The sequence below is a fragment of the Ambystoma mexicanum genome, chromosome 12, assembly GCF_040938575.1.
Source record: "Ambystoma mexicanum isolate Mex_15411 chromosome 12, UKY_AmexF1_1, whole genome shotgun sequence".
In the NCBI taxonomy this organism is placed as follows: domain Eukaryota; kingdom Metazoa; phylum Chordata; class Amphibia; order Caudata; family Ambystomatidae; genus Ambystoma; species Ambystoma mexicanum.
This window is the reverse complement of record NC_090936.1, coordinates 17938580-17962615: the sequence shown is the minus strand read 5'-3', so window position 1 is coordinate 17962615 and position 24036 is coordinate 17938580. Positions and strand designations below refer to the sequence as shown.

Genomic DNA, 24036 nt, shown 5'->3' with positions numbered 1-24036 from the left:
TGTCTGACACAGTGACCGTAGTGTTGGGGCCCCCTCCTTTTCACCCTTTATATCGCTCCTGGCGGTACTTTAATTTCTCAGTTTGGTTTTCAAGTTCATCCATGTAAAGATAATAACCAGATCTTTCTCTCTGTTCCACCTTTGACTGATTCTTTCAGTGGCTATTGTGGCGGGTCAGAAGAAGGATGTGGACTCTCACAAGACATTGCACTATTTTCTTTATTAATCAAGGGAAATACATGCCTCTCTCTCCCTATACTATAAAGGGTCCTTAGCAAACAAAACGAACTAAGGTGCTTGTCAGTCATCAGTGAATGTCTTAGCAGAATCTGTCCACTGTCCAAAGCTTACCTCAACTGGCCCTACCACTAAGATAGCATGGCTTCCTTCTCCTGGGCGTTTGCTTCTCTAACGACAGGAGCGAGGTTTCCTTTCCCCTGAGATGTTTGCTTCTCTAAGGACAGGAGTGTGGCTTCCTTCTCCTGAGATGTTTGATTCCCTAAGGACTGGAGAGTGGTTCCCTTCTCCTGAGATGTTTGCTTTCGTAAGGTCAGGAGACTGGCTTACTTCTCCTGGGCATGTGCTTCTCTAAGGACAGGAGAGTGGCTTCCTTCTCCTGGGCTTTTGATTCTCTAAGGACAGGAGAGTGGCTCCCTGAGATGTTTGCTTCTCTAAGAACAGCAGAGTGGCTCCCTTCCCCTGGGTGTTTGCTTCTCCAAGTACAGGAGAGTGGCTTCCTTCTCCTGAGATGTTTTCTTCTCTAAGGACAGGAAAGTGGCTTCCTTCTCCTGAGATGTTTGCTGCTCTAAGGACAGGAGAGTGGCTTTTAGTAGCTTCCTTTTCATGGGCAGTTGCTTCTCTAAGAACAGGAGAGTGGCTTCCAGTGGCTTCCTTCTCCTGGGCAGTTTCTTCTCTAAGGACAGGAGAGTGGCTTCCTTCTCCTGGGCATTTGCTTCTCCAAGGACAGAAGAGTGGCTCCCTTCTCCTGAGATGTTTGCTTCTCTAAGGAAAGTGGAGTGTCTGCCTTCTCTTGGGTGTTTGCGTCTCTAAGGGCAGGAGAGTAGTTCCCTTCTCCTGAGATATTTCCATCTCTAAGGAGAGAAGAGTGGCATCCTTCTCCTCAGTGTTTGCTTCTCTAAGGACAGGAGAGTGACTTCCAGTGGCTACCTTCTCCTGGGTGTTTGCTTCTCTAAGGACAGGAGAGTGGCTTCCTTCTCCTGGGCATTTGCTTCTCTAAGGACAGGAGAGTGTCTCCTTTCTTGTGGGTGTTTGCTTCGCTAAGGGCAGGAGAGTGGCTTCCTTCTCCTGGGCGTTTGCTTCTCCAAGAAAAGGAGTGTGACTCACTTCCCCTGAGATGTTTGCTTACCTAAGGAAAGGGGAGTGGCTCCCTACTCTTGGGTGTTTGCTTCTCTAAGGACAAGAGACTGGTTCCTTTCTCCAGAGATATTTCCATCTCTAAGGAGAGGAGAGTGGCATCCTTTTCCTCAGTGGTTGCTTCTCTAAGGCCAGGAGAGTGGCTCCCTTCACCTGAGATGTTTGCTTTCCACTCGCTCAATACTTTAATATTTTTATGCTTCTTCTCTCTTTGATAAATGTTTTTTGTTACTTTATTATTTTCCTCTAGGCTCTCTCTACATAGAGGGGTTCTTCTCTGGTCATGTGGTACAGTTATGCAAGACTTATAACCTGCTTGCATAACGATTCTCACTGTTCATTCCTCGGGGTTTTGCTGTTATAGACTCTGGCAACTGACTGAGATGGGTATGATGGATCCTGTAATGATTCTCACTCACTCCTCTGAGTTTTGGTGTTACAGTATCTTGTACTTGACTGGGACGAGTATGATTAATCCTTTAATGAGTGGTCGTCCCCCTCCAATGTCTCCCGTTTTCCCTATTATCTGCTGTCTTTAGGAATAGGCTTCTAGGGCTTCTGCTAGTTTGGAGTTCGATTCTTTCTTCTTGCCATTGTCCAGGAGGGCCATACAGTAATTACAATACCGATCTGTTCTGTGTCTTCAGTTGCTGAGTGGAACCCCCGGTTCACCACAAGCACTGTATGGTCATGCCACCACTTTCTGTCTCACTTCCTCTCCGTGCTTCCGGATGACAAGTGTCGGACCTTCCTTCTTTTGCTCTCCCAATGTCAAGACACAGCGCGTCTAACTCAGTTTCTCGTTCCTCTCTGGTTACAGGACGCTGCACGTCCAGCTTCACTTCCATGTTGTCTTCCCAGCCCGTTTGTAATTTGTAAGTTTTCTCTCTCCTTCAATCTCGTCCCCTCTCCCGTGTGACGTAGCTGTGGGACTTACCCAAAGCTTGTATCGCTCTCTCTCTGTGTCAGGTGGCTTCTCTCCTTCCTCCCATTTCATACTTCTCATTCCAGTTAAATGGGATTTTTCATGTAAAGAAACATTTACAGTTTCCTGGTGACAGTAACCCGCACTGACCTTTTCCCTCATACAAGTCTTCATACGGTCCATTAAAAGAGGTATTTTGGAATGTATTCTAGGGAGTTCCTCACAGGAATGGGAGTCCTTGTCCCCAAAGGGGGATTCTCTCACAGTGAGGTCCCACTTGCCTCTAATCCTAGGGAGGGTCTTGCAGAGCAGGCTCACCTTCCTAGCCTCTTGGGCGAGGGGTCCCCCTTTGTGAAAAATGGACAAATTCCCACGATTCAGCAAACTATGTTCTTGTCTTTCATCCATAATTTCTATGGATGTCAGCTAATTTTCTTAAACTTAATTCTTTTTGTGTATTGTATATGGTTTGTTCAAACCTTCACGAAAAGATCAGACAGCAATAATAAGCAGAGGAAAAACATCAATAATAGAAATTATTTAAACAGCATTTCGATACTTATCGCCACCAATTGTAGGTTCATCCGGATTTCCTACAATACATGACATTTATTTTATGAAAACCTTAATTCTATAAAAAGGACATTTTGTTTTCCCTGCCGCTATGTCAGAAAACACTCCCTTACAAATCTATTTTCCCCACTTGCTGGTCCCCTTTCTGCTCAAGCATGGAATCTTATTTGAACTTTTCATTTTACTCTTTCTCACCATGAACAAATGCTCTCAATTGTTTGTATTTGCAGGGTTCAGCTCTCTAACATTTGGAAAATTTGGCATCTATTGGCCTTTTCTTCGACTAAACTTCTGCTTCAAACCTGAGTCCTTTCTCGGCTGAATCATTGCCGCTCTCTTTATGCTGGGCGACCTAACTATGCACCCATTTCATTTCATTCTATTGTGCATCAGGCCTTTTGTGTTCTTTTTAATCTTGATTACTCAGCACACATTTCTCCACACTTAGCTCAATTATTCTGGCTTCCTATTACCACTCATTTTCAGTTTCATTTGTAATATCTTGTCTTCAAATGTCATCATGCTTTTGTTCCCAATTCTTCTTCTTGTATAATTTCATCGTTCTCTTCCCTCTGCTTCTCAATTTCTTCTCAGTATTGCTCGTCCTCCTTGTGGTTCTTACCGCTTTTGTTCTTTTCGACTTTTGGCCGCTGCGCTTCGGAATACACTTTCTTTGGATGTTCGCCTTTCTTTTATACTGATTATCTTTAAGAAATGTTTAAAGCAGCATCTATTGTCTGTCACCTGCCTGCAGCCTTAAATGCAATAAGAATTGAAGCCCATTTGTGTGGACTGTCAGACAAAATCACTAGTGTGAACTGTGAATATAGCAAATCATTGTCTATCTTGCCAGGAACAGAAGAAAGAAAATGCTGAAATGAAACTTCTGGCATTACAACTGCAATGTATTAAAGGAAGGGGAATTGAAGGGGTTGAGTTGGGGGAGAGTTGTTTTAAAAATGTTTCAAAAGGGAAACCCGGGTAGCAGCACCGCCTCTCACTACTGTAAGCAGGAGGGCCATTGGAAGTTTCAATGTCCTAACCGGCCGAAGATAACCTTGCCACCCTCATTCTCAAATCTGTCACCTGCATTTCTTAACCCTTGTACCCTGACCATTTTGCAGCAGAATAACATGATGGCTGCCCCTGCAGGGAACTCATAGTCAAGCAGCATGAGAGAGCGTAAACTCTCCATATAGCCATTAATTTCTGTTGATCAAGAGGGGTCCCATGTACAGGGCGTGATTGATGATCAAGCTCTGCCCTATCTAGTTACCAGAGGTAGCCAAAGCTCTCAGATCAAAATATTTTCTTTACCTCTGTTAATATTGGCATTATCAACTTATTCTGCACCCTGTAACTATGTCTATTTCTCTCTCTCTACACCCTATGTGAGAAACCTGAAGGTGTCTCACCGGCTAGTCCCCGGGATCCAATAGCGATGGCAGGACATGGCCATCGCTATTGGATCCTGTTCTTGTGGGTGGACCAGTGCCGGAGGATCACCTGGATGAGCGATCTTTGGGCAGTGAAGTGGGACACTGAAGGTTGAGACATGGTACCCCCTTCCTTGTAACACCTTTTCCCCATCCTACCCCGTAGGATATTTCAAAGCTCTACCCCCTTTTCTGACACAAACACTTTCTTACACCGTAACATACAACAGGCTAACGCCAGAGCCATTTACCTGACATGTCCAAACACAAGGGTCAGGCAGAGTCAGGCAATGGATAATAATCACGCACACCTGAAAGCCCTATACCTTCACCACAGGGATAAAAGGCGGAGCACAAGAGCACACTATGAGCAAAGCCAAATGCACGATGAAACAGCTACACCAAACCAGCAGTTCAAGCAGAGGAGAAAGGCAGCGAGACCTGGAAGGACGCCGAAGGGGGAACTGCCCTTCCCCTTTTTACCTCGGACCTGTGAAGCCTCCGAGAGCAGAATTACAAGATTGGGAGATACAACGGACGTGTGGACTAATGGATGTCTACGATGGACAGCGACCTCACATTGATAACAAAGGCGGGGAGGCACACTGGCTACCGTGATACCGTCCTTGACTCCAGGAGCAAGCCAAGCCAGCATACCCGACATAATCAGTGAGTCGGAGAAAGCTGATAGCGAGCTGGATTGTATTAAGCCCAAGGTTGTGAGTGGCAACACTAGATGAATGCAAGAACTTGAGAACACAGAACTTGTGTGTGTTTCAACTTTTGGGGAAAGCCCGGAGAAGGGCCAGCTGTAGAGTGGTCAGGCCCGATAGGAGTGCTCATTCGAAGGATTCTAGCTGGCCCCTTTTTGAAACTGCAAGTACCAGAAGGCCCTAAGCAGGGCAGCGTGAGGTGATGGAGTGTCCCTACAAGGGTCACGTCAAATCCCTTGTACACTCAAAAGTCTCTGACCCATTGCCAAGAGAAAGCTAGGGGAAGTGATTCCCACATTGTGAGAACGTAAAGTGAACTGTATATTTATTGAAACCTGTGTAGACAAGAGTAAACTTGGCCGAGGGTTGTCCACAGTTGGAAGTTGCAAGCTGCATTACAGAAGCCGTAGTGAACCCAACAGAGGGAGGCTCAAGTTGCAAGGTTACGAGCCGATAGATGGAGATCTGAGGGGCGAAGAGCAATCTCCCAAGGTACAAGATTACAGAAGCAACTCTTTGTTTGTTATTTTGATTGATCAAGCCTTCCAAGGGAAGAGACTTTGCATAGAAGAGACTTGACCACTGAAGGTTCTGGTATCATTGAACTGGAATTGTAAACCTCGTGCTGGCAAGGCCCAGGAGTGTGCTGTGCTCAGAAGTCCCACCTTGTCCCCTTGCTAAAAATGTGGAGAAGAGAGACCCACCCATTCCATCCTGACTTATCTTTTCGGGTGAACATTTTCCCAAACTCTTTTTGTAACTTAGTTGTAAAGATTGGCAATAGTAGTCCCTTTTTATTTGACAAGACACACCTAGGACTGCTTTCTTATTATTTGATGGTCGCAGCCTGCTCCCATCTTAGATGTAGGTTTAGATTAGGTGTTTATTCAACTTGATTTTGGGTGAGACAAACACTCTTGAACTGTGATCACTTGTGTCTGTCTTTACTGTTGCCACCATGAGTTCCTTACACTATAACAGATCAAAAAGCATTTCTGCAGCACAACTATAAAAATGAATGCATTTCTGCAGAATTTCTCTTGGCCTGTTATCTTGTTAGACTGACCTGCTTTATCAAAATTAAACTGCATTATTTACTGCTCACTTATTGGAGTGCTCTTCGACGTCCCCTACGAAAAAAACAATATAGTGCTTGCAACTTTGCAAAGTGCACTGCTTCTACCATCTGCCCCAAAAAACATTCATAGTTAGCAAATATCATATTGAATTAATGTCCAAAGTTCCTGCTTGCCTCTGGTCAATATGACAGTGAAGTATGCTGTATAAGTAATATACAGCCAGTCAGAATACCCATAACATCTCGGAGCAGAAGAAGAAATCGGACATTTGTGATGCCATCTTTCATGTCCTGGGTTTTAGTCTTAGCAGTGCATGGTGGTGGTGGTGGGAGTTATGGTTGCTTACTGTACCATAACTGGCGAATTTCTGGGGGTTTTCAGTTTTACTTGTAACCATAATATCCCTTTAACTACATTTTTTCAGTAAATTTCACAGGTTTCTATTAGTGCAACTTAACTATAACGTCCCTTTAACAAAGTTTTTTAAGTGCATTTCATGGGCTTTTACCAGTGCGCGCTAATTTCCTGCAATTTACTAATATCATACTTACTCCAATATAGCAACATTTATGTCCAATTTACAAAGTTTCACCTTAAAGTTCTGCCATTTCCCAGCTTCTAGCATAATTTTTAACACTTCAAAACACTTTTGCAACATTTTCCACAGTTTGTGTTTGTCGAGGTCTGCGAATGTCTGACGTTATCATGGACTTTTCGGACAGTGTTGTGTGCATTATGACGTGTCTGCAAGCAAGTATGAACTTCACAAATGGGTCCGTGTTTCGCAAACAGTTTGGTAATGCATTTTCAGATGATCTAGGAACTTTGAAGCTCTATATTTAACTTTGCACAGCTCCTGCCCCTGTTCTTACTCATTATTCGTTAACAGTCTAGCACACAGCACATACCTGGAAGAATATTAGAAAAACTGCTATTTATCTTAAAAATGGCATCAGCTATTGCCATCCCTCCTCCGCAAGAGCCTTTAGCTGGAGGACCTCCACAACAAAAAAGTGCAGTACTTCCAAAGACAATAAAGCGAACCAAGAAGATGAGGTAGAGGAAGTGCCCGCCTCCAGCACCCAGAGAGAATCATGGGTGTGAATGAAGAGGACCAAGAAGATGAGGTAGAGGAAGTGCCCGCCTCCAGCACCCAGAGAGAATCATGGGTGTGAATGAAGAGGACCAAGAAGATGAGGTAGAGGAAGAGCCTGCCTCCAGCACCCAGAGAGAATCATGGGTGTGAATGAAGAGGACCAAGAAGATGAGGTAGAGGAAGCGCCCGCCTCCAGCACCCAGAGAGAATCATGGGTGTGAATGAAGAGGACCAAGAAGATGAGGTAGAGGAAGCGCCCGCCTCCAGCACCCAGAGAGAATCATGGGTGTGAATGAAGAGAACCAAGAAGATGAGGTAGAGGAAGCGCCCGCCTCCAGCACCCAGAGAGAATCATGGGTGTGAATGAAGAGGACCAAGAAGATGAGGTAGAGGAAGCGCCCGCCTCCAGCACCCAGAGAGAATCATGGGTGTGAATGAAGAGGACCAAGAAGATGAGGTAGAGGAAGCGCCTGCCTCCAGCACCCAGAGAGAATCATGGGTGTGAATGAAGAGGACCAAGAAGATGAGGTAGAGGAAGCGCCCGCCTCCAGCACCCAGAGAGAATCATGGGTGTGAATGAAGAGGACCAAGAAGATGAGGTAGAGGAAGCGCCCGCCTCCAGCACCCAGAGAGAATCATGGGTGTGAATGAAGAGGACCAAGAAGATGAGGTAGAGGAAGCGCCCGCCTCCAGCACCCAGAGAGAATCATGGGTGTGAATGAAGAGGACCAAGAAGATGAGGTAGAGGAAGCGCCCGCCTCCAGCACCCAGAGAGAATCATGGGTGTGAATGAAGAGGACCAAGAAGATGAGGTAGAGGAAGCGCCCGCCTCCAGCACCCAGAGAGAATCATGGGTGTGAATGAAGAGGACCAAGAAGATGAGGTAGAGGAAGCGCCCGCCTCCAGCACCCAGAGAGAATCATGGGTGTGAATGAAGAGGACCAAGAAGATGAGGTAGAGGAAGAGCCCGCCTCCAGCACCCAGAGAGAATCATGGGTGTGAATGAAGAGGACCAGGAAGATGAGGTAGAGGAAGCGCCTGCCTCCAGCACCCAGAGAGAATCATGGGCGCGAATGAAGAGGACCAAGAAGATGAGGTAGAGGAAGAGCCCGCCTCCAGCACCCAGAGAGAATCATGGGTGCGAATGAAGAGGACCAAGAAGATGAGGTAGAGGAAGAGCCCGCCTCCAGCACCCAGAGAGAATCATGGGTGCGAATGAAGAGGACCAAGAAGATGAGGTAGAGGAAGTGCCTGCCTCTAGCACCCAGAGAGAATCATGGGTGTGAATGAAGAGGACCAAGAAGATGAGGTAGAGGAAGAGCCTGCCTCCAGCACCCAGAGAGAATCATGGGTGTGAATGAAGAGGACCAGGAAGATGAGGTAGAGGAAGCGCCTGCCTCCAGCACCCAGAGAGAATCATGGGCGCGAATGAAGAGGACCAAGAAGATGAGGTAGAGGAAGCGCCCGCCTCCAGCACCCAGAGAGAATCATGGGCGTGAATGAAGAGGACCAAGAAGATGAGGTAGAGGAAGTGCCCGCCTCCAGCACCCAGAGAGAATCATGGGCGTGAATGAAGAGGACCAAGAAGATGAGGTAGAGGAAGTGCCCGCCTCCAGCACCCAGAGAGAATCATGGGCGTGAATGAAGAGGACCAAGAAGATGAGGTAGAGGAAGTGCCCGCCTCCAGCACCCAGAGAGAATCGTGGGCGTGAATGAAGAGGACCAAGAAGATGAGGTAGAGGAAGTGCCCGCCTCCAGCACCCAGAGAGAATCGTGGGTGTGAATGAAGAGGACCAAGAAGATGAGGTAGAGGAAGTGCCCGCCTCCAGCACCCAGAGAGAATCGTGGGTGTGAATGAAGAGGACCAAGAAGATGAGGTAGAGGAAGTGCCTGCCTCCAGCACCCAGAGAGAATCGTGGGTGTGAATGAAGAGGACCAAGAAGATGAGGTAGAGGAAGTGCCCGCCTCCAGCACCCAGAGAGAATCGTGGGTGTGAATGAAGAGGACCAAGAAGATGAGGTAGAGGAAGTGCCCGCCTCCAGCACCCAGAGAGAATCGTGGGTGTGAATGAAAAGGACCAAGAAGATGAGGTAGAGGAAGTGCCCGCCTCCAGCTCCCAGAGAGAATCGTGGGTGTGAATGAAGAGGACCAAGAAGATGAGGTAGAGGAAGCGCCCGCCTCCAGCACCCAGAGAGAATCATGGGTGTGAATGAAGAGGACCAAGAAGATACAGAGAGAATCATGGGTGTGAATGAAGAGGACCAAGAAGATGAGGTAGAGGAAGTGCCTGCCTCCAGCACCCAGAGAGAATCATGGGTGTGAATGAAGAGGACCAGGAAGATGAGGTAGAGGAAGCGCCTGCCTCCAGCACCCAGAGAGAATCATGGGTGTGAATGAAGAGGACCAAGAAGATGAGGTAGAGGAAGCGCCCGCCTCCAGCACCCAGAGAGAATCATGGGTGCGAATGAAGAGGACCAGGAAGATGAGGTAGAGGAAGTGTCTGCCTCCAGCACCCAGAGAGAATCATGGGTGTGAATGAAGAGAACCAAGAAGATGAGGTACAGGAAGTGCCTGCCTCCAGCACCCAGAGAGAATCATGGGTGTGGCAGTTCTTTACCACTGTTGGGAATGAACCAAAGGCTAAAGCTGCCAAAGTGAAATGCACTGAGTGCAACATTGGCACTCAGTTGCAGACTACCTGGGCAGACCACCTCCATGCGCCGCCACACCGAATCCACCAACCGCAATGCTCTCAGAAAGGTTGTTCCTTTCTTAGCAAGTAGTAGGCTGTCTTCCCCCACCTCATCTTCCTCAACCAATGCTGTAATCACACAGCCTACTCCTGTGGGACCCAAAATCCCTCCAGCTACCTTGCAAGTGATACAAGAGGTTCTTGATCCATACCTTTCGGAGACAACAGTACTCAAAGTGCTTTTGAAGCTGGAATCAAGAAGCATGAGAAACACTGCCCACACGCGGAACATCTTCCCCTGTCCTCCCGCCCCTCCATCTTTGGGATTGGTGCCTCTTCCCTCATTTCCCTCCCAATGTTACTTTCTGACCTCTCCTGCAAACAAACAAAAAAATCAATGAAACACAAAAAAGGTTCCTATAAATAATCTTAGAGTTTCCATCTACTTTACATTGCTCAGTAAAGTAGATGGACTCAATAAGATCCTCTGATATAGTTCCATTACCATTGTGTGTTATGCTAATGGGAATAATGGACAACTGTATACTAGAGAAAATATAAAAGGACACAACTATTTTCTGCCCCAAATACTTTTCTCTTGCAGACAATAAGGACCATAATCGGTGGACCATTCTAACTATCCACGGTCTCCACAGTTCCCTTTTCAGGCCATGGATCATTAAAAGACCTAGATGGCATGTGCACACCATCGCACAGGGCAGCCCCTCTACCCTTTTTAATTTTATATTGGTAACACTCCCGCAATGCCCGTTTTCAAACAGTCACACATCCATCCACCAATCACTTCCAAAACTGTACATAGAACCCTATGACCATATTACAGTTCCACCCACCAACTCCCACTTCACAATCCTCTACAAATCTTTTGCATCTGGATTTCCCTTAATTATACAAACAATTGTACAGAATGCTCCTATGAAAGCACATATGCATTGTGCAGTGAGAGAAGTGCATAAATAGAAGGGGCAGTACGGATGGGCAACTGCTCATGAGAACCCAGGAGGAAAGTGCCAAGGGATGCCAAGGTGGGACGCCACTGCCTAACTACTGGAGCAGAGGAGTCCCAAGGGTGGGATACAGCTTAACCGTAACATCCCTTTAACAATGTTTTTTTCTGTCAATTTAATATGTTTTTGTAACGAAAATGTTTCATGGTTTTACATCACTGCATATAAATTATTTTATAATTCCTCTTTTCATATATACATATGAAAGAACTATAAACCTCCTTTTAAGAAACATATTTTTTGCGACACATACTTATGTCTGTCGTTATCAGCAGCACATCGTGGAGATGGAATTATCATTCAATTGCCTACGGCATAAGGCTTCACCATGACCCCAGCACAACCCAACCACCCCTATTATTCACTGCACCCACCCTGCATTCTAGCTCAGTGTCCACTATACCCTAATAATGTAACCAATAGCCAGTGATCATGCTTGCAACCATGGGCAGTCTCCAAATCCCTGGTGCATCGGCTTCAGCCATGCCGCATTCCCCAATAAGAAAATCAGAGCACACATTTGCATTTGCCAAAGGCCAGCCCACTGCCCAGACACCAAATGTATATCACTGTTTTTCTACTTATGTTCTTACACTTTGGAAAAATAGTACACAAGACATATTTCCCAAAACATGCTTTCAAGTCCTTGCTGATGCTCGTCTGGCAAGTTTGTTGTAATCTAGTCCACCACTTCAGGCTGTAACCGCAATCAGAACATTATTTCCCATTCAAACCTACCGCTTCGGCCATGCCGCATGCCCCAATAAGCAAACTACAGTACACATTTCTCCTTGCTGACGGCCAGGCCCATTGCCCAGACACCAATGTTATATCACTGTGTTGTGTACTTACATTTTCACACTTTCCAAAAAATAAAACACAGGACATATTTGCTTTGAAGTTCTTGCTGACCCTCCTCGTGCATATTTGCTGCAATCACATCCAGCTCCCCCCATTCAAACGTATCCCAATTTTGAAAAACATTACCACATAGCTAGTCCCTGGTGGCCATGCCCACTTTAACCCCATTGCTGGTCCCTCGTGGTCATGGCCAGTAGCCAGATTGTCAGGGTCATGGCCTATGGCCATGACCCTGACAATCTGGCCAAAGGCTACACCTCAGTCACCAAAGGTATATCACTATTTTTGTACTTACATTAAGACACTTATCGAAATATAAAACACAGACACATTTGTAAAACCATGCTTTCAGGTCCTTGCCAATGCTACTTATACGAGTTTGCTGCATGTTTTATTTTTTGAAAAGTGTCAAAATGTACATACATAAAATAGTCATATAACGTAGCCCCCATTTGACAAAATCCATTCAGACTTTGTACAAACATTTAAGGTTTGGTCTATAATCTTTCTGAAAACCTTTGTCCACATTCATCAAACGGCAACAAAGTTATAAGCCATCTAAAAATGTTGAGACCCCCCTCTAATTTTGGACCCTCTTAATGCAATCCCATGAAATTTTGCAAAAATGTTTTATATCTAGGTCTAAAATCTTGTTGCAAACCTTTGTGCATATTCGTCAAATGGCACCACATTTATTAGCCTTCAAAATATTTTGGGACCCCCTTCTAATCTTGTTCCCTCTTGACAAAACAGCACCACACTTTATAGAACCATTCAGAGTCAGGTCTAGAATGCAATTCCCAAAAACTGCTTAGGCATAGATGTCCCTGAAATTCTAAGAAGTCCGTGAACATCATAGGACTGCTCCAGACATCTGGACTGTTCGCGGACATCGGAGTTGACAAAAACACCTGTTATTTGGCGTCTTACGTCCATATTCCATCCCATCCTCATCACACTTCACCTTCCCAGAGATTGTTTGATGAGTTTGACAAGTGCAATGTTGTGTTTTTTAATGTTTTTTTACCGCAGTGTTTGTGGACACTGGTAGCTATCCGTGAATCCAACATGGCGGGCCTTTTCCAAAAATCTTATGCACATCACGCTTTTCACCATCCAATCAGTGGGTGCATCCGATGTCAGTGGACATCATGTCACTGTCTGGACCAATCGGAGGCCCGTCCGTTGAGTGAACCGGAAAGTGAGTCCGCGGACCAAACCAGATATCACACATTTTTTTAGACCTACTGTTCAGCCATTTAAAAAAACTACTGGACGGATTTACACCAAATTTCCAAAAGCACGCTTTCAGGACCAAGCCACCACTCCTGCTGCAAATTTGGTGACAATCTATCCAGCGGTTTGGGCTGTAGACGTGAGCAACATTTATTTTCCAATGCATCTATGAGGAAAAAGCAGACATTTTGGGACTCCCCCTATAACTATGCCCCCTGCACTCATCAATCTGACGGGGCATATACTTTTTTTGCAAAGTTTCCGGAGGATTTGTCCAGAGGGTACCAAGTTATAAGCCACCCAAAAAGTGCTCTTCCTACGTGGTTGAGCAACTTAACCATAACTAAAGGGCCGCTACCGCAGGCCCTGTAAGAGATATTTAGCATGATTCCAATATGCAAATACAGTATTCAATGCCACACTCCGCAGAACGCCATTAACACTTTTCTGAATGCGTTGCTCTCACTGCTGTCCTCATGGACTCTGCAATGACACCATTCTGTCATAGCCATACTGTCTGGTAATGTACCCTATGGCTACCCAGCCTCAAGACACATGCCAAGGATGTTCTCACCTCTATGGAAAACCAGGCCAGACTGTCGCCTAGTATTGTCTATCATCTAGACCCATTCCTCCTCAGAGAACAACTGTAGACAGATGTCACTTTGTATATCGCTGGTTTTGATATGTTTGAAGAGACCTTCCCAATCTAAACTACCCAGCAGGCATATATGTAGTCACTGCTGTTCGCACTTCATGTCGGTGGCAATGTCTGGAGCATATGACAGCGGTGTCGAAACCCCACGAGGCAGGCTAGTGTCCGGGCATATTGTGACAGTGATATCCTCAGCCGCGTGACTCCAGGAAAGAGACAATTCACAAACAGCGCAAGCCTTCCCAAGGCGGGCAATGCACTCTAATGATTTGTGAAGATTAAACTCATTGGCCTCAGGGGCATCAAACACTCTGTGCTGCTAGCCTCTATTTACCGTCATCCGGAGGTCAAGGATCATAGCTCTTCGCTTGAGTATACCAGTCCAATGTGGTGGATGCGGTTCAGTCACTGCCACTACTCTTTGCATGCTGCCCCTATTGGCACAGCTCCCGTAACCAGGACTAAAGCAATGCTGTCTGAATAGGAAGATGGATAAGGGGTTGGCGTCATGGGACACCAGGCTATTATGCAAGTCTATGCAAAAAGGACGAGCATACTCGTGCTTGGCACTGAAGGGCACTGGCCCTCTATCACTCCATCACAGGCTGCCTGACAGTCTCAATCAGGAGCTTCCAGACTCCTTTACTCACTCACTCATAGATTGCATGGTATCTTTGTCCTTGCATAGAAACCCAATAGTGATCCTATTAACTGGATTTGGTGGGAAAGCATGAGGGAGGCACAGCTAGCTCATGGTGTGCCGAAGGGCTCTTCCTCCTGTCCCCAATTTCAAAGCAGCCCAAACCTTTATGGTTCCTGGCACACTTCAATTAAAGTTGCATCATAGATCGGGGAGCTCTATGAAACATGCTCTCTAATGCAACACCAATTGAGTGTTCTCATCTTTGCTGCTGGAAACATCTCCAAGGATGCGTATCATTTTCCAGTGCTCCCCGGCAGCCTTGGATGTGCTGCACATGGGTTCACGGCACACAGCACATTGTGTTAGGGTGCCAGACCACAATCTTGGTAGCCTCTTTCTCTGCTAAAGCCATTTCCCTTGCCCGTGGCAATTAAAGGGGTGCCTAAATCCCACCCTGCTGTAGCCATTTACAGATGGTGTGTGTTGAGGGTGACTGGCGCCCCCCCCGCGCTTCGCCGTAAGCCCCGGCCCCAAGACCTCAGACCAACACGTCAGTCTTGGTTCGGGCTTCCCGGTCGCTCTAACGCGGCCGGGAACGCCCCGTTTATTTATACTGCACGCGACGGCGTGCAACGTCACGCCGCCGTGTGCGCGCCCGTCATCGGGCAGCGCCACACTCCTCCTTTTTCGGGGAGAACCAACAACTATCATTGAACTATTCACTGCAAACTATATAACACTGCAATTGAAACAAGTCATGAGAACAATGGGACAACGAAAACAAATCACACAACCCCTGTTCCATGAACACCCCTTTATTGGCATCCACCCGGGTCCCCTTAGCTAGACTTTCTCACCCTCTGGATTTTCAGCCAATTGTCCCAGCACGTAATCGGTGAGGCGAGCTGGTTTCCCTCGCCCAGTCCTCTGGGGGTGCCTCCGGCACGGGTGATCTGTCCGCCGACGGACCCCGAACTGGAGACTCCGGCATGCAGGGTGGGTCTTCCTCGTTCTCCAGGACTCCTCCCAGGTCCGGGTCAGGAGGTGGGTCAGTTCTAGGGTCTCTGATCTTTTTGAAGAAACTCACGTTGCGCGTCACTTCCGACCGTCCATCCGACGCAGTCACCATGGAGCCCCAGACGGCCACGACATCCAGTGGCTCAGGCTCGTACGGAAAAGAGAGTTTTCCATGTGGGTGTCGATTGCGAATGAGAACCTCATCGTCCGGCTCCAGCTGTTGTGGGCAAAGCCCCCTCCGCACGTTTTCTTGCTCAGTTCTTGCTTGCCGGTCCATCTCGACTCGTTGGTCATCAATCACCGCAGGTTCTCGCTCTCCGACCTCCGGCAACAGCCCTCGCGGACACCTTCTGAACATTGCCTCTGCCGGGGCCACACCCGTGGACGCATGTGGCGTGGTGCGGTATACCCTCAAGAATTGGTACAGGGCTCTCTGTAGGGACTGCCCTTGGGCAATTCTAAATGTTTTATTGAGGGTCCTCATCAGGCGTTCCGCCTCCCCATTCGCTCGAGGCCACAGAGGCATGATCTTCCGGTGCACCACCCCGCAGCTCACCATCAGTTCAGCAAATCGTTCACCCTGAAAGGGCGCACCATTGTCCGAACACAGCGTGTGAGGGAATCCGTGAGCCGCGAACAACTTCTCCACCACCACTACCACGTGTTCAAACGCCACGGACTCCACGAACTCCACCTCGGGGTACCGGGCGTACTCGTCCACCAGGACTAGGAAGTGGGTGCCCATGGTGATGGATCCAAAATTGGCATGAACCACCTCCCACGGATGGGTCCCCCTCGGCATCGCCTCGATGACCGGCTCCCGCTGTAAGGGCGAGGCTGCCTGACACCAGACACAAGCCGCCACAAATTCGTCCACCTTGCGTTCCAGCTCGGGGAACCACACCTTCATCCGGAGGCAGGCCTTGGTCTTGGCGGCCCCTTGGTGGCCCCGGTGTGCCAGCGCGATCACCTCACCCACCTTTGACTGGGGAACCACAATCCGATCACCCCCAAGTAGCAGGCCCGACGCCGAGAAGGACAGTTCCTCGCGAACCTTCCATAGTTGTTCTAGACCAGTCCGGGCCTCCTGAGTGCGTCCCGCCAGGGCCTCGAGCGCTGACTTCGAGGAGCCTTGCTGCATGGACTGCCTCAATACTTTGAAGCACTCATCCTGTGCCGCCGCAGCCTCTAGCTCCTGGAGAGGCATGGCATTCGGCGTGGCTGCCTCTATCACGACTTGGACATGCTCCTCAGCTTCTTGCTCACAGATGACACAGTCTCCTTCTCCAGGTGCTCCGGGGTGTCTGGATAGGTAGTCAGCTGCGTTGTTTACCCCTGGCCGGTAAACCAGGGTCACCCCATACTCCAAGAGAGCCAGCATCCACCTCTCAATGCGTGCCGGCGGTTTGGATGACGACCCCGCTAGGATGGGCAGCAGAGGTTTATGGTCAGTAACCACCGTCACCGGGCTTCCGAGTACATAGAGCCGGAAATATCGACATCCCCACAGCATCGCCAGAGCCTCGCGCTCAATCTGCGAGTAGAGTTGTTCGGCGTCTGACAGCGCTTTGCTGGCATATGCGACTGGCCGGACGCCGCCATCACGGTCAATCTGTGTCAACACCGCACCCAGGCCGAATGGGCTAGCATCAACGATGATCTCCGATGATAGGGCGGGTTCAAAGAATGACATTGTGTCTTCGGCCGTGAGGGCGCCCCTAATGTCATCAAAGGCCGCCTGTTCCAGCGGACCCCAATTCCAGACGGTGTCCTTTCTTGTCAGGGCCCGGAGGGGCTCAGACCTGGATGCCAGGTTCTTGATGAACCGGCCAAGGTACGTGACCATGCCCAAAAAGCTTCGCACCTCTGACACAGATTCCGGTGGTTGGGCCTTCTGTATGTCCAGTACCTTTTTTGGGTCAGGAGACACCCCCCCCTCCCTGAACACAAACCCGAAGAACTCCAGGGAGGGGAACAGAAATTCGCACTTCTCCTTATGTGATGTGAGTCCCAGCGACTGCAGCCTCTCGAATGTTTTCGCCAGACGCCTCAGGTGGTCCACCTCCGTCCTTGCGAAGACCGGAATGTCGTCGCTTATGTTTAGGACGCCCTTGAGGTCGGCTAGGGCACCCCGAATGATGTTCTGGAATACTTCCGTGGCCGAGGACACCCCAAAACTCAACCTCTTGTAGCGATATAGTCCCCGGTGCGTGGTGAAGGTGGTAATGTACCTTGAGTCAGGGTGGAGGACGACCTGATGATATCCGGCCCTGAGGTCGAGCTTCGAGAAGAACCGAGCACCCTGCACCTCCGCAATGATGTCATCCAGCGTCGGTGTGAGGTGCCTCTCTCTCTTGATGGCCTTGTTGGGGATTCTCATGTCTACGCAGATCCTGACTGCGCCCGGTTGTTTGAGTTTCCTTGCCACCACTATGGGGGACACCCAGGGAGTCGGTCCCTCCACCTTCTCGATAATGTCTAGATCGACGAGGCTGTCCAGTTCTTTATCTACCTGCTCACGGAGGTGGAAAGGTACCCTCCAATGTTTGAGGGCCACCGGCTGTACCGACTCATCAATGTGCAGCCGCACCGGCTCCCCGGCCGTCTGCCCAATCCCCTTGAATAGGACATGATGCTTCTCCAGCAAGTCATTAATGTCCTCCAGGTAGACGGAGTACGCGAATCTTACGATGCCGAGAGCCTCCGCCGCTGCACAACTCAACAAAGTGTTCTTACTCACTGGGGTCACGTAGAAGCGGGCTGTGATGTGGGAGCCATTGTGTTCCACTTTTGCCACAAAGGCCCTGTCCAGAGGGATGGGCTCCACACCACCGAACGCGAAGATGCGGGCCTTTGGCGTGACCAGCCTGGGCGGCTGATCCATGGCGTTGTAATGTTCTCAGGCCATGACGTTCACCGATGCCCCTGTGTCCACGAGTACAGGGACCGGAGACTGGTTCACTTCGACCACGCACCTTGGTTGACGTCGATTCCTGCCTCTTAGAAGCTCCACACTTGAGACAAAGAATATGTTCTCTTCATCTTCTTCTTCTGCTTCTTCCGCCTGAGCCTCCTCCTTGCCCTGGTCCACCTGGGCGACATTGGACGGCCGACCTTGGTGAGTGGAGATCGCTCGGCCCTGGCCCCTTGGCACCAGTACGGGCAAGGCCGCCCTACACACCCTTGAGAAGTGGTCTGGCAACCCGCACCGTCCACATGTCTTTCCAGCTGCAGGGCACTCCGCTGGGTGAGGCAGGTCGTATCTGCATTTTTGGAAAATCTCGCCTGCCCTCCCAGATCTGTCCCGTGTGCCGCCGCCATATCTCCTAGCACCTCTCCCCCCTCGCCACATCGCGCAGATCTCTTCAGTTTTAATGGGGTGCGACCCGGCCTCCATTCTTGCCGCTCTCGCCTCTGACACCTCGTGGCTCCTTCCTAGCTCAAGGATGCGCTGGAGCGTTATCCCCGGCTCCCTCAGCACTTGGCGCCTGAGCTTGCCTGATGAGCACGCCTGGATAAGCATGGTCCTGATCATGTCCTCTGCATCGCCCCAGGCGCAGGCAAGCGACAACGCCTTAGGCGCCCATAGAACGTGTCCAAGGTCTCGTCATCTTTTTGTTTGGCAGAGAGCATCACGAATCGCTCATAGTCCGCGTTGGCTAAGGGCAGAAAATATGCCTGGAGGGCGGCCTTTGCATGATTGTAGGTTCCATTCCCTTGTGGCAAGGATTCAAAAATCTCCTGGACAAAGGGCCCTGCTGAGTATAACATTGTGGCCAGCCTGGTGTCATCATCGACCACTTGCGCAGCCCTGAAATACATGTCCAGGCGGTCCACCCACCTTCTTCATCGGGCCCCAGGCTGGATGGCGGGCCCGACACATCAAATTCGGGGATGGGCAGCATGCGCACGCACCTGCGCCATGGCAGGCGCTGCCTGCTGAACACCAGGGGCAGCAGCAGGTTGAACTGGGAGTTGGAAGGCGGGAACCGCTGCCTGACCATCTGCTGGAGCTGCTGGTTGCTGCATTGGAGGTAGAAGACACTGCGGGGCCACTGGTGCACGAGGATGAAACTGCGCCGCCACACTGTGTGCTCCGTCCTGGTCCTCGGTGTCACTCATGAGTTTGAGCGCACAGGCACCCCCATAATGCTGATAGGGGCCACAACTCAAACATTCAGCCCAAAGTGATCCTCAGCCTGGACCACCCCTGGATGCAGTGACTCCTGCCACCTCTGTGATGATGAAGAGGATGAAGATAGATGGAGTCACCAGGATGATGATGAAGGGGATGAAAAAGCAGAATGCCTTTGTGTGTTCCAAAAATTGGTAGCCAAAATAGTAACTGGATTCAGCAGGCCCAGTCAAGATAGGCCTTCTCCTAGCTTCCACTCGACGTAAGAAACCCAAAATTGAGTTGATGCACTAAATGGGCATACCTCCGTGTAGATGTAGCTGTCAGCTACTGAAATGTCTAAAAATTAGGCCTGGGGTAGTTTCAGGGCCCAAACCGGAGCTCCTTGAAATCCCACAGCCGTTGCACAAAATGGCCACCAGCCGCGTAGGCAACGCACCACCCGCGGCATGAAACGAAGTCTGTCCTTCGACCTCGTTCCGGTGAAAAATTATTCCGATTATCACCGCCGGGCCCGGGCATCGTTTCCCCCACTCGTCGCCACTGTTGAGGGTCACTGGCGCCCCCCGCGCGCTTCGCCGTAAGCCCCGGCCCCAAGAACTCAGACCAACATGTCAGTCTTGGTTCGGGCTTCCCGGTCGCTCTAACACGGCCGGGAACGCCCCGTTTATTTATACTGCACGCGACGGCGTGCAACGTCACGCCGCTGCGTGTGCGCCCATCATCGGGCAGCGCCACACTGTGTGCAATCAGCTTGCTGACTCTGATCTCGGTTTGGGGTTCAAGCAGAGTTCAGGGAACCCTACAGTGCAAGATGATTCTCCTGTAGGAGACAGTGAAGCTCACCATGACCTTCACCATAGAATGTTCCCACAACAAAGGCCTGCTCGATGTTTATAACTACATCAATGTCCTACAGAAAGGGAAGACAGACTGAAGACTCCCCCCTTCCCTAGGCACCCCCGGCCACTGAACCAAAATGTGGCAAAATGGGAAATGACAAAGACCACAAGAAAAACGATAGCTTCCTGTTGGCTCCAACTTTACACCTGTCCATGTGGCAAGGACTGATTGAAACCGCGCAGCCAGATACTGGCCACTAATTCCTCTATGCGTGGAGGGCCTCTACATATAATTCCTCTTCTCATTCCTGAGGGCATGTCATTGATGTTGCTCCAAGTTGATTTAACTCTGGCCCCTCTAATGCTTGCTTCCCGAATTGAAAACATAGGAAGCAGAACCTAGCTGTGAAATCGAAGACGAGAACGAACCATTGGGTTCTGTTTTTTTAATTTGCTTTAATTTCGTATTTCTTTATTGTGTATTTCGTTAATTCACTTTTTACACAACCAACGGAATAATAAAAAGCAACAAATATGCATATTAAGATTATCAATACATATGTGCGCAATGCAAATAATACCCAATAAATGGGAGGATTATAACGCGCTAAACACCCAGAGGTTTCCAAGGGGGACCCGGGGATCGAACCTATGTTGCTCCTCCGCTTCGTCTTGCTTCCCAGGCGAGCGCGTTGCCCCTGAGCTATCAGGAAGGGTAGCATTTTGATTCACCTCATACCGTTCATTAACCCATTGAATTTCTCTGACACAATCCATGAATCCACTCTTTCCATTCGTGCACTGACACACGCATGTAGTGTGCACAGTGTTAGTAAGTTCATCTCTAAAGGAATGGTTATCTTTTCTGCAGACTACAACAAAGAAACATATTTTCGGGATTGCAGCTCACACTACAAACTTGACATGACTCGTGTGTCTAATTTAAACCTTTGATGGCAAGAACGGGCAAACAATTTAGTGAGCTTGAAAATAAATGTGTATTGTTTGGAGATGGTAATTCGATTCTCAAAACTGCCCATGACAGGAAAATGTTGCCTCCTATCCACACAACGTTCTAAAGAATACATTGTGCTGTCTTTGCATGACACCGCGGACAGTTCAGGTGCCATCTCTTCAGAATCACTGCAAATCATACATTATAGTGCAAAGGCCTGCAGCCAGCAGTGTGGGCAGCTTTTGGTGCCACGGGGTGGCTAATGGGGTGCCAGTGGGAGGAATGGGGGCTCACTGGGCAGCAGGAGGGCCTGCCCTCTCTGCCTCCAGCGCTGGCTCTGCCACTGTCTGCAACCCTTGGCTCTATACATGTTTTCGACTGCAACTCCCACCAGTTCTAGCCAGTGTTGCCAATGGTGTTTATTTTGTTTAAATCAGATCAGGCAACATGGACGCCATCTTGAAAATCAATTGGCAAGGCTTGGGAATATGTGCCATAGCGAAACATAAATAACATCTGGGGATCACACTTCCTGTTCTTACCAATCCCTTTCACAATAACCGAGCCCTTTTAATGCTATCCCCAACTCAAAATACAATCGAAGCCATAGATGGGGCTTTCCAGGGCCTATACGTGTGTTAGGGGCCCTACCTGAATGCGGATACTGCCAACAACGGATCCATACGATTGGCTGTGTCAGAAGAACAGCGTCCATCCTCTTCCAGAGCCCATAAGCCAATCCATCTCTCCGGGTGTCTGTGGCCTTGGCCGCAGGAGGGAGTTCTCACAGAGGCTTCCAAAAGGTACACAGTTTAGTGCATTGGTCCTGCAGAGAGAGGAGGGCAGATGGTGATTTCATGCTAAATACTTAATCGCCCACCTTCGTGCAACACACACACGCATGCTTCACACACTGAGAAGAACACATCAGGCCAGTGACCAGAGGGTGCTACTGCGTGATAGCAGGAGTTGGGAGGCACCACTCGGGTGAGGTTGGTTATTCTTCATAGGCACATGGGCAGTCTCATTCAAGCGCCTTGGATAAAGGCGCTATATATAAAACAATACATGCTAACACTAATACACCAGGAGTGACAGTAAATAAGGTAAGTAGATGAAAAAAGGACTGACCAGATGTGGAGGCCCCTTTGTGCACCCACAATTTTAAGGGCAAGGCAAGAATACATTAAAAAAGTAGTATTTCCAGCAGAGAAAAGGTACAGAATGGCCAGTGCTTAGTCCCTAAGAAGTGTGCACTATGATTGAGCACGTCTGCATTGCACAGTCCCTCTTACATTCTATGCATTTCTTCTGCAAAATAAAATACAATAGAATAAAAATACAACCGGGGAAGAGCGAGAAGCAACATGTTATTACCAGTTTTATTTCCTATATATAAGGTTAGGATTATACTGGAAATGATATCCAAGGTTTCCGACCACAACAGCATCTCTGAATCCATCCACCAGCCTCTCTCTGAGCTTCCTTCGATCTGTTGCTTTGTGGTTGAACCTGTGTCGCACTGACGCACAGGTCAAGGACATGATCTCCATTGGCAGCACCCAGTCTTCAGATAATATGTTATGTGCATGGCTGTCTTTGTGAGGCCAGGGAGGTGAACCCGCTACACAATACCCATCCTAGGGGTCGAGGCAAGCGGGTCATCACTGGGTGAGACTCCCTCCCCCCACCCCTCTTGGGACCAAGGACTCCCGCTCCGATGAGGAGCTCCCTAACCTATCCACCTATACTCCAGTGTTGGGAAAACCTCTTGGAAGAAAACATGGAGGACAAGTGGATATTTGTTATTGTTATACCGAATCCTTGACAGAAACCTGAAAATAACTATTTAGGTGGTACTGAGACGTAGAAAACCACTGGAGTAATACAGAGCACAGGTAAAACGAAGAAGAAATACTTGAATGGTATGCCAGGAGAGTCCTAGTGCAGTGGCCTAAATCTGGGAGGAGGAGACATGAAAGAGAGACAAGTTCGGCAGTTCCAAATCACCTGTCTGGGTGCAGCTGAAGAACACGGGGAAGTGCACTTTCCAGAGCTGGGTGGAAGCTGGCGTGTGCAACTTGACGGGTTGCACTCCAAGCGACACAAGCTGCGAGAAGCCAAAGGATTGGAGCAAGGTCCCAAGAGGGACTGAGTAAGACATGGTGGTGTGAGGACGCTGAGTTCACTTACCTGAGGGCACCACAGAGTGCCGAAAGAAGAGAAAACGGTGAGCAGAGACGCCATCCTGGCAACGAGAGAAGGGAGCCCTGTCCAAACTGCAGTCCTGGTTACGCAATCCCTGAGTTAGAAAGGTAACGGGGAGAGCAGGAGACCCGGGGTGGGCACTGGAAATAACAAATGGGCTACTCATACTCGTCCCACTGAGGAGCAAGTGTGGAAAAAGAGTGAGAACCGTTCCTGGGGTACCCATACTCATCCCAGTAAAGAACAAGGCTGGGAGAAGAGTGTGAATCCTTACTGGAGTACTCATACTCGTCCCACTGAGGTGCAAGTGTGGAAGAAGAGTGAGAATGGACTACTCATACTCGTGCCAGTAAGGAGCAAGTGGGGAAAAAGAGTGAGAACCGTTCCTGGGATACCCATACTCATCCCAGTAAAGAACAAGGCTGGGAGAAGAGTGTGAATCCTTACTCGAGTACTCGTACTCATTCCAGGGAGTAGCAAGCGTGGAAGAAGAGTGAGAATGGACTACTCATACTCGTGCCAGTAAGGAGCAAGTGGGGAAAAAGAGTGAGAATAAAGCAAGAGAATG

At 49.0% G+C, this 24036-nt stretch overlaps 1 protein-coding gene and 1 long non-coding RNA gene across 4 annotated transcripts in view; one reads left to right on the top strand and one right to left on the bottom strand.

The window, feature by feature from the left end:
* Positions 1 to 24036, top strand: part of LOC138513182 (uncharacterized) — a 964728-nt gene that overhangs the window by 64513 nt on the left and 876179 nt on the right. The gene's annotated exons all lie outside the window — the stretch shown is intronic.
* The window catches only part of GRM3 (glutamate metabotropic receptor 3), a 653673-nt gene that overhangs the window by 439880 nt on the left and 189757 nt on the right, over positions 1 to 24036 (bottom strand). The window contains exon 2 of one of the 2 annotated variants that reach the window (XM_069627823.1): positions 21912 to 22086. The exons of the other annotated variant lie outside the window; for it this stretch is intronic. The gene's annotated coding sequence lies outside the window, so the exon portion shown is untranslated. The remainder of the gene's footprint in view (positions 1 to 21911; positions 22087 to 24036) is intronic. 2 annotated transcript variants of the gene reach the window in all.